The 8,539-nt window shown below is 53.2% G+C and overlaps 3 non-coding genes across 3 annotated transcripts; 2 read left to right on the top strand and 1 right to left on the bottom strand.

Annotated features, from left to right (window-relative positions):
• Positions 1–339: 339 nt before the first annotated feature.
• On the bottom strand, positions 340–411 carry TRNAC-GCA. Its single transcript has one exon. It is a non-coding gene; the product is annotated as a tRNA-Cys (tRNA).
• Positions 412–3,332: 2,921 nt separating this feature from the next.
• Positions 3,333–3,414, top strand: TRNAF-AAA. The gene has a single exon. It is a non-coding gene; the product is annotated as a tRNA-Phe (tRNA).
• A 2,302-nt stretch (positions 3,415–5,716) lies between these two features.
• TRNAT-CGU lies at positions 5,717–5,790 on the top strand. Its single transcript has one exon. It is a non-coding gene; the product is annotated as a tRNA-Thr (tRNA).
• Positions 5,791–8,539: the final 2,749 nt, after the last annotated feature.

The raw sequence follows: 8,539 nt of genomic DNA, 5'->3' as shown, positions 1-8,539 counted from the left end.
GGTGGGCCCCCGGGCAGAGGCAGCGCGGAGTGAAAGGGCTTCACTGACATGACTAGTCCATGCCTCCCATGTGGATGTGGTTCTTGTTCTTCTGCACATTGTAGCCCATGGAGGCCAAGGACCTGCAAATGTGTCTTCATGTGTCTTTGTTTCATTGATGAAAACAAACCAAGACACTTAGAGGATTGAAAGTGATTTCTGCTGGGGGACGTTTGCTAGGTGTTTATGCATTTGCACAGGAAAACAGTAAATGTGTCCATTCATTTCAGGAATCCCTATATAGTAGAGCTCCTGAGCATAGTAGAAATGGAATTATTTTTATTGAGAAACAGGCTTGTAAGGGGGCACTTGGATTTGAACCAAAGACCACTTGATCTGCAGTCAAACACTCTACCACTGAGCTGTACCCCCATGACATTTGCATAGGCAAGTCCGTGATCTTTAGGATTTTGAAGGACGGGCTCTGCCTCAGAGAGCTCCTTTTCTATTCCCAGACCACAGGGGTTTAAAAAATGGGGTTTGATTAAACTTTATATACACATGTAGACACCACAGCTTGCACACCCACCAACATAACTTCCCCCACTGACATAGCTACCACCTCTCGGGGATATAGATTAACTGCACGGATGGGACAGCTCTCTCCCCTCCGCTTAGAGCAGCTTCATTATTTATGAATAGGTGGGAAATAACCTCCTGAATGGACAGGAACCAATGTATCAGATATTGCTGTGTCTGCATTCAATATGGGTAACTGGTCATATTGGGCTGGATTAGTAGGAGCATTGCCAGCAGATGGAGGGAAGTGATTATTCCCCTCTAGTCAGCACTGCTGAGGCCACATCTGGAGCATTGCGTCCAGTTCCCCACATACACACACACACACTACAGAAACAAATTGGAGAGAGTCTAGGGGGCAGGGGACTTACAGGGAGAGGCTGAGGGCAGGGCCGCCCAGAGGGGGGCGGGGGGGGGGTCAATTTGCCCCAGGGACCCCAGGAGAATACAGGATTCTATAGTATTGCAACTTTTTTTTATGGAAGGGGCCCCTGAAATTGTTTTGCCCCAGGCCCCCTGAATCCTGTGGGCGGCCCCTTCCCAGACCGTGGTGCTGTCCCCTCTCCACCCCTTCCCTCGTTCTCCTCCCTCCGAGGCCCCCCCTGTGCTCCACCCTCACTCCCATTTGGCCACTTCCCACCCCTGCTCTTTGGCTGAGGCCTGCTGATCGCTCGCTCCTCTCCTCCCGCAAGGCCTCCTCGCGCCTCTCCACCCCATACCCCAAGGTCTGCCTGCTGCCCCCCCCTCTGCCCCTCCCCTGAGACCTACCCTATCCATCGCCCACACCTCTCTGCCCCCTCCCCTGAGACCCACCCTGCCCACACCTCTCTGCTCCCTCCCCTGAGACCCACCCTGCCCACACCTCTCTGACCCACCCTGTCCACCACTTTCTTTGGTCATTTGTTGTTATTACTTGAAACATCAAGGATGGAATAAAAAGCTGAGATTACTCCAGGGTGAGGAAAGAAAGGAGCCACCAGCCCCCTGGCCAAGCTCAGTGCCCCACAGAAAACCTGCCCCCTGCTATCGCAATCACTGATGTGCTGGGGATGTGATGGGAAAGGGACTGTCTGAATGATCAAGGCAGGAAATGGACAACAATCTACAGCAACATCATTAACCACAAACACACTCTCCTCGTGCTCCAGCCAGAAGGGAAAGGAGCAGGAATTCTTGCTGTTCAGCCATGGACACACTTACACAAGGGCACAGCAGTGTGTGTGTTGTGGAAGCCATGGGTGGCAAGTTTGTAAAAATTTTGGTGGGGCCCAGAACCCGCCCCCAACTCCGCCCCCCCAACTCCGCCCCCACCTGCCTAAGGCTCTGGGAGGGGGCTCACCCGGGGAGTTCTGGGTTGTTGATCCTGGGCTGGGGATTTGGGTGCTGGATGGGTGGTGGGTGCTGGCTCTGGGCTGGGGCTGGGGGTGGGTGTGCAGGAGGAGGTGAAGGGTGCAGGCTTTGGGATGGAGTTTGGGGTTGGGAAGGGGTGTGTGGGAAGGGGGAGGGAGTTTGGGGTTTGGTGGGAGTGCTGGGGGTGGTGTGTGGGGCTGTGGTTGTGGGGTACATGATGCTGGTGGGGGCTCAGGGCTAGGGAAGTGGGTTGGGCTGTGGGGTGAGGGCTGTGGATGAGGGGTTCATGATGCGAGGGGGCTCAGGGCTAGGGAAGAGGGTTGGGCTGTGGGTGAGGGCTGTGGATGAGGAGTTCATGATGCAGGAGGGGCTCAGGGCTAGGGCAGAGGTTTGGAGTGTGGGGTGAGGGCTGTGGATGAGGGGTTCATGATGTAGGGGTGCTCAGGGCTGGGGCAGAGGATTAGGGTGCGGGGGGATGAGGGGTTCATGATGTGGGGGTGCTCAGGGCTGGGGCGGAGGCTTAGGGTGCGGGGGGATGAGGGGATCATGATGTGGGGGAGCTAAGGGCTGGGGCAGAGGATTAGGGTGTGGGGGGCTGAGGGCTCTGGCTGGGGCTGAGGATTAGGGTGCAGGGGGATGAGGGGTTCATGATGTGGGGCTCAGGGCTGGGGCTGAAGATTAGGGTGCAGGGGATGAGGGGTTCATGCTGTGGAGGTGCTCAGGGCTGGGGCTGAGGATTAGGGTGCAGGGGGATGAGGGGTTCATGATGTGGGGGTGCTCAGGGCTGGGGCTGAGGATTAGGGTGCGGGGGGAATGAGGGCTCTGGCTGGGGCTGAGGATTAGGGTGCAGGGGGATGAGGGGTTCATGATGTGGGGACGCTCAGGGCTGGGGCAGAGGATTAGGGTGCGGGGGGAATGAGGGCTCTGGCTGGGGCTGAGGGTTTGGGGTTGGAGAGGCTCAGGGTAAGGGCAGCCTGCCTTGCCAGTACTGGGAGGGCAGGCACTAGGACCCTGCGGCAGCAGACAGCAAATCTGCTGGGAGCCCTCCGGGCAGCAGGCAGGGGAGAGGCGCGCTGCGTTCTGTCAGGCAGGGACGCAACACAACGCGGCGGAGGGGGGGGAACACGCGGAGGGGGGGGTGGCAGGGGGGGGCTGGGACCTGCTCCAGGCAGGGTCGCGGCGGCGGGGGGAGACCTGCGGTGGCCGGGGCCGATCCAGGCAGGACCGGGGGGGTGGGGGCGGGAAGAGACCCAGCTCCAACTATTGCTGGAGCAGGGCGCCCAGCCCTGAATATTGCTGGGGCCTGGGCCCCACACAAATATATAACCTGCCGCCCATGGTGGAAGCTGGTCTGAGGAAACAACTGGAATTGATCACTCAGTGAGAACAGAACTACAGTGCAGTGAGCGCCACTTATCAAGCAAGTGGTTGTGGCTGAGTGGTTAAGGCGATGGACTAAAAATCCATTGGGGTCTCCTTGTGCAGGTTCAAATCCTGTGAATGGCACAGTAAGTTGTGGTACTTTAGTTTCAATGGAGCTGGGTCTTGTCGCATTCTTAAGCTATGTCTACATGAAACAATAACCTGGCTTTAGTTAAAGTGTTTTAATTGAACAGCTGTTTCATGTCCAGCCTGTTCCCCTGTGTCACCAGAGCACATCCATGCTAGCATCTCTTGGATTGCCACAAAGAGCAGTGCACTGTGGGTAGCTATCCCACTGTGCAGCTGGCTGCAGGGTGCTTTGGGAAGGGTTTGCAATGCCTCACGGGCTGGTACAGCATCACATGATGCAGGTTTCTATCCCATTGTTCCATGGGCATCCTACTAGATTGCCAGCTGCTTTTCAACTGCAGTGTGTGTGATAGGGTAGAGAGCATGTGTGTGTGGGGGGGGAGACAGTGTGTGTGTTCTGGAAGAGTGAGTGTGTCGCACACTGTCTATAAGTTCAGACAGCTGCTGGAAGCAACCAGTCCTGAGGCAGGGGACAGCCCCACATCAGCCCCCTTCTCTCCCTGGCTCAGCTCAGCACAGCACTCTCTGTCACACACACACACATGTACACACTGCTGCCTGCTTAGCTCTGTGTCAGGGGTGCTGGAACAGGGGGTTTAGAGGGCCATGGCCCCACCACTCTTTACTGGCTGCTAGGACAAATGATGGACGGGGGGAGGGTGCAGTCTTGGGGAAGAGGCGTCTGTGGGTGTGGCCTCAGGGGGAGAGGTGGTGTGAGTGGGGGTCCTTAGGGAAGGGGTGTCATGGGGGTGCCACAGTTCAGACAATGGTGCCCCCCCCCCCACTGTAAGGAAGCTTCTGCCGCTCCTGCTCTGTGTTCGCAGAGCGGGAGAGAGCAGCATCCACGGCAGTGATTTGCTCCCCGGGGCTCCGGCAGGGGGGCTCGGGAGGTGATTTAAAGGGCCCAGGGCTCCGGCCGCTGCAGGGAGCCCTGGGCCCTTAAAATCACCAGCCTGAGGAAGCCGGGCGGGGCTGGCACAGCGTACTGGCTCTTGCCGGTTCTCTATACCAGAACATACCGGCTTACTTTCACCTCCGGAAGGTCCTCACGTGGATCAATAACTGGGTAAAAGATAGGAAACAAGGGGTAGGAATAAATGGTCAGTTTTCAGGATGGAAACAGGTAACTAGTGGTGTCTGTTCTGGGACCACGACTAGTCAACATATTCATAAATGATCTGCTAAACAGTGAGCTGACAAAATGTGCCAATGATCCAAACTACCGACTTGCTTCCTAGAACGAACGCTCCTTGAGTGGGGTGACCACAGGGAGCAGCTCAAACCTCCAAAGTGCCTGGGCAGGGGCAGGACATTAGCACAGCAAGGGAGGGGTGTGGCAGTGACATCACAAAGGCCTTTTGCAGGACCTCAGACTATTGGTCAAAGGTGGTGGGGAGGTGGTGACCTCACAGAGAGATGCTGACATCAGCCAGGCAGGAGAGGGGCGAGGGGCCAGGGAAACCTCAGAGACCCTGTGGCTTTGCTTCAGCAAGTCTCCTTCTCCAGGTCTCTCTTTGAGGACTGAGAGAGTATTCGGGTTCATGGACGTGAGCACCAGGAGGAGCCTCTTTCGAGTTTTCTCCTTCCCTTTTAGTGATTTTACTAGAAAACAGACATCCCTGTTTAGAAGGTAAGAGCCTCCTCGAGGGAAGGGGTGTCATGGGGGTGTCACATTCAGATGCCGGTGCCCCCCCCATGTAAGGAAGTTCCCACCACCCTGCTCTGTGTTCGCAGGGTGGGAGAGAGCAGCATCCACGGCAGTGATTTGCTCCTGGCTGCAGGAGCAGAGCAGCAGGCTCAGCTGTCAGAACTTCCCAGAGCAATTAAAGGGGAGGGGTCCATGGCTCTGTAGCAGGAATGCAAGGTAGGCGAGTTCACGGCGGGCATTGTGGGATACTGGGGAAGGCCAGTTATGGTGATATAATGAAGAACAGCGTTTTCTCTGTTACTTTAACTTTGCTACAAAAAGCTCTAGACCTCTCATCGAGGTGGTTTTATTTTGTCACCAAAACAGGGCAATTTTGTCGCCAGATGTGGCATTGCAGTGTGTACACCAGCCACAAGCTACCGACCGAGGGAGCATTGTGTGTTTTTCACACACCTCAGCAATATAATTCTGCTGAAATAACTTTGTAGTGCAGACCTGGCCAAAGATTCACTCACACACACAACTTGCAAGGAAAACCTCACCTGCTCCTCTGCTTTGGAGAATCCAAACACAAGCAAAGCTTGTCAGGCCCAGGTGGCAATGGCAGGGAGTCAGGTGTGGGCAGACACTGTGTTTTTGGCACCTACAGGCACCATGGCTTAGCTGGCAAAAGCATCTGTTTCGTAAACAGGAGATCCTGGGTTCAACTCCCAGTGGTGCCTTATTGACTGGTTTTTGGGGCACCTGCTCTTGGCTACTGTCAGAAGACAAGACTCAGAGCTAGATGGGCCTTTGGTCTGGCCCAGTGTGGTTTTTCTTATGGTTTAAATAACACTCACAGGCACTGATAACAGAGTTACTGAAAGTTTGGGAGTTAGGAGCGGGTAGGTCAGTGGTCCAGTCCCCACACAGATGACCCCTGTCTCTCTCTGGGACAGGGGCAGGTCTGAGCTCTCACCCAAATACTCATTGTGGCTGCCAGAATCTGTGAGCAGCTTGTTTAGTTTATGCCAAAGGTTGAGTCCTGCTTTGTGCACCGTGTGTGAGAATGAAAATCCTAAACTGCCCTTTGAAAGAACGAAAGCAGCAGGACGGGTTATTGTCCCTGCCCCAAAGCAGATAGACCAATGGGGAAATGCCGTTGAGTCCAAGGTGATACTCCACTGCCATTTTACCTTTTTTGCTTGCTAAACTCCTTCTTATCTGCCCGGCCCAGGCTGTCCTCTGCCTCAGCTGCTGCTCCCGGCCTGCTCTAGAGTCAAACGCCCAGGGCCCCCAGGGGAACAGAGGCTAGGACAGGGCAGCAGCCTGGGTTGGGCTGGGAAGATGCTGGGAGTTCTCGTTCCCTGAGAACTGGCCTGGCTCCCTTCTCAACAGCAAACAAATCAATTCCATGTCCCCTCCCCAGAAAAACCAGCTTGGAGCCAAGGGCAGCAGGGGACGATTCCCTCTAGTTCCCACTGAGGCAGGAGAGAACCCAGGGTGTTTCTAGCAGAGCTTATGGAACTGACGTGGGGAAACCAGCCTTTAATAACAGGCAGTTCCAGTTGAAGCTCAGTGTTTTTAACAATTTCTACAACATTAAATAACCCTTCAATCGTAGTGTCACCATCCATAAAATTGCTTCAGCCTTACAGGTTCCCAAGTGCAAAACTAAACATCTCTTCAAATCCAAGGGAGTGGAGATCAGTCAGTGTTCAGAGTCATCCCAAATAAAAGAACCATATTGTGGAACATACTGGCCCCATCATGTGGCCATGGCCTTTCCCTCCTCTCTGGTAAAAGTTTTGGTATTTTGCACAGAAACTTTCTTCCCTCAGGAGAGACCTGGGAACCAGAGCTGCCAGCCAGACAAACACCTTTAAGAGGAGGCGTAACCTGTCAAAAAATGATCTCTCTCCTTCAGTTCAGTGACACCCTGAAATGTTACTTAGCCTGGCAGAGCGGAGGATTGAAAGCAGCTACATCAAACCCCTGTGTAGCTAGCAGGAATGAACACAAACACTCCCTTATATCTGAAGTGATGTTTAGTTTTACCCTTTGTTAACTAAAAGACTAAAGGGAAAGGCAGTGGTGGTGCCAGATATTAAGAGTGAAACACGAAACAATCATCATAGTTATGCCCATAGTGACTGCAAAATCTTTCTATATACTTCTTATTATCATCAGTGTATTATTTTCTCTGCTGTCTAGACATTGACTGGACCTTGACCAAGAAATTTGGATCTTGATAAAATAATCGACTACCCCTGATTAAGGCAATGGACTTGATACCCACTCAGGTGTCTCCACGCAGGTTCAAGTACTAACAGTGGCTGCCTTTTAGCCATAGCTTTTAATCAGGGCAATACATTGACACCAATTCCTGTTAAATACTTTCTCTGCCAGAGTCCTCACCCACATTCCTTAAGGCACTGGGCCACCATGTGGACGTTTCATTTCCCGCCTCAATTTCACACAGAGACACAATTTCATTTGCACAGATCCGTGAACAGCAAAACCTCCCTGTGTCTCTGGTCTGAGCCATGGCATTTGATTCCAGTGAACCCTTCTCTCCTGCAATGGCAATGGTCAGACAGAGGGGACATGGTCACCTGCATCCCTGCCAGGGAGATATTGGCTCGGCTCTTTCTTTCTGCTGCTGTTGTTAGTCCATGAAACATCAGGGATGGAATGCAAGGCTGAGTTCATGCACCAACCCCCTGAAACATTTCAGTGCCCCAGAGAAATCCTGCTCCCGGCTATTGCCATGATATGGTGGAGATTCGAATAGGAAAGGGACTGTCTGAATTGTCAGTGTGGGGAATGAACAACAATCTGTAGCAATGTCATTAACCACAAACACACTCTCATCCTGCTCCAGCTGGAAGGGAAATGGGCAGGAACTCTTGCTGTTCAGCCATGGACACACTTACGCTAATGCACAGCCAGGAGTGTGCTGGAGGAGCTGGTCTGAGGAATTTGACAGAGGCAATTCTGTGAGAACAGAAACATTGTGTAGTGAAACAGCTGTACATTAAGTAGTTGTGGCTGAGTAGTTAAGGCAATGGGCTAACAATCCATTGGGGTCTTCCTCATGCAGGTTTGAATCCTGCCAGCTATGGAAGCATTAGTGTATTGTCATTGCTGTTGTCTGAGCATCCATGGAGCCAGATCTGATCTCACTCTAAAGCTGTCTACACCTAAAATACTGCTGTGGCGTAGACAGTTGCTACAGTGAGGGAGGGGGGGTTTCCATCCCTGTAACAGCTGCATTGGCAGAACAGTCTTTCCTTTCATTTAGCACTAGCTAACCATGGCTTAGGTCAGCTTAATTATACTGGTTCTGGGGTTTTTCACATCCTAAAAGACATACTTGTTAGAGGGTTTATCCCATCACCCTCCCATTCCCTGGTCCTTCTCGCATGACCAGAGAGCAGCAATGCACGAAGCTCAAAGGTGCAAACAATTCACTGTTTATTGGGGTAAACT

Source organism: Mauremys reevesii, linkage group 23, assembly GCF_016161935.1.
Source record: "Mauremys reevesii isolate NIE-2019 linkage group 23, ASM1616193v1, whole genome shotgun sequence".
In the NCBI taxonomy this organism is placed as follows: Eukaryota; Metazoa; Chordata; order Testudines; family Geoemydidae; genus Mauremys; species Mauremys reevesii.
Note: the sequence above shows the minus strand (reverse complement) of the source record. Positions and strands in the feature narration are given on the sequence as shown.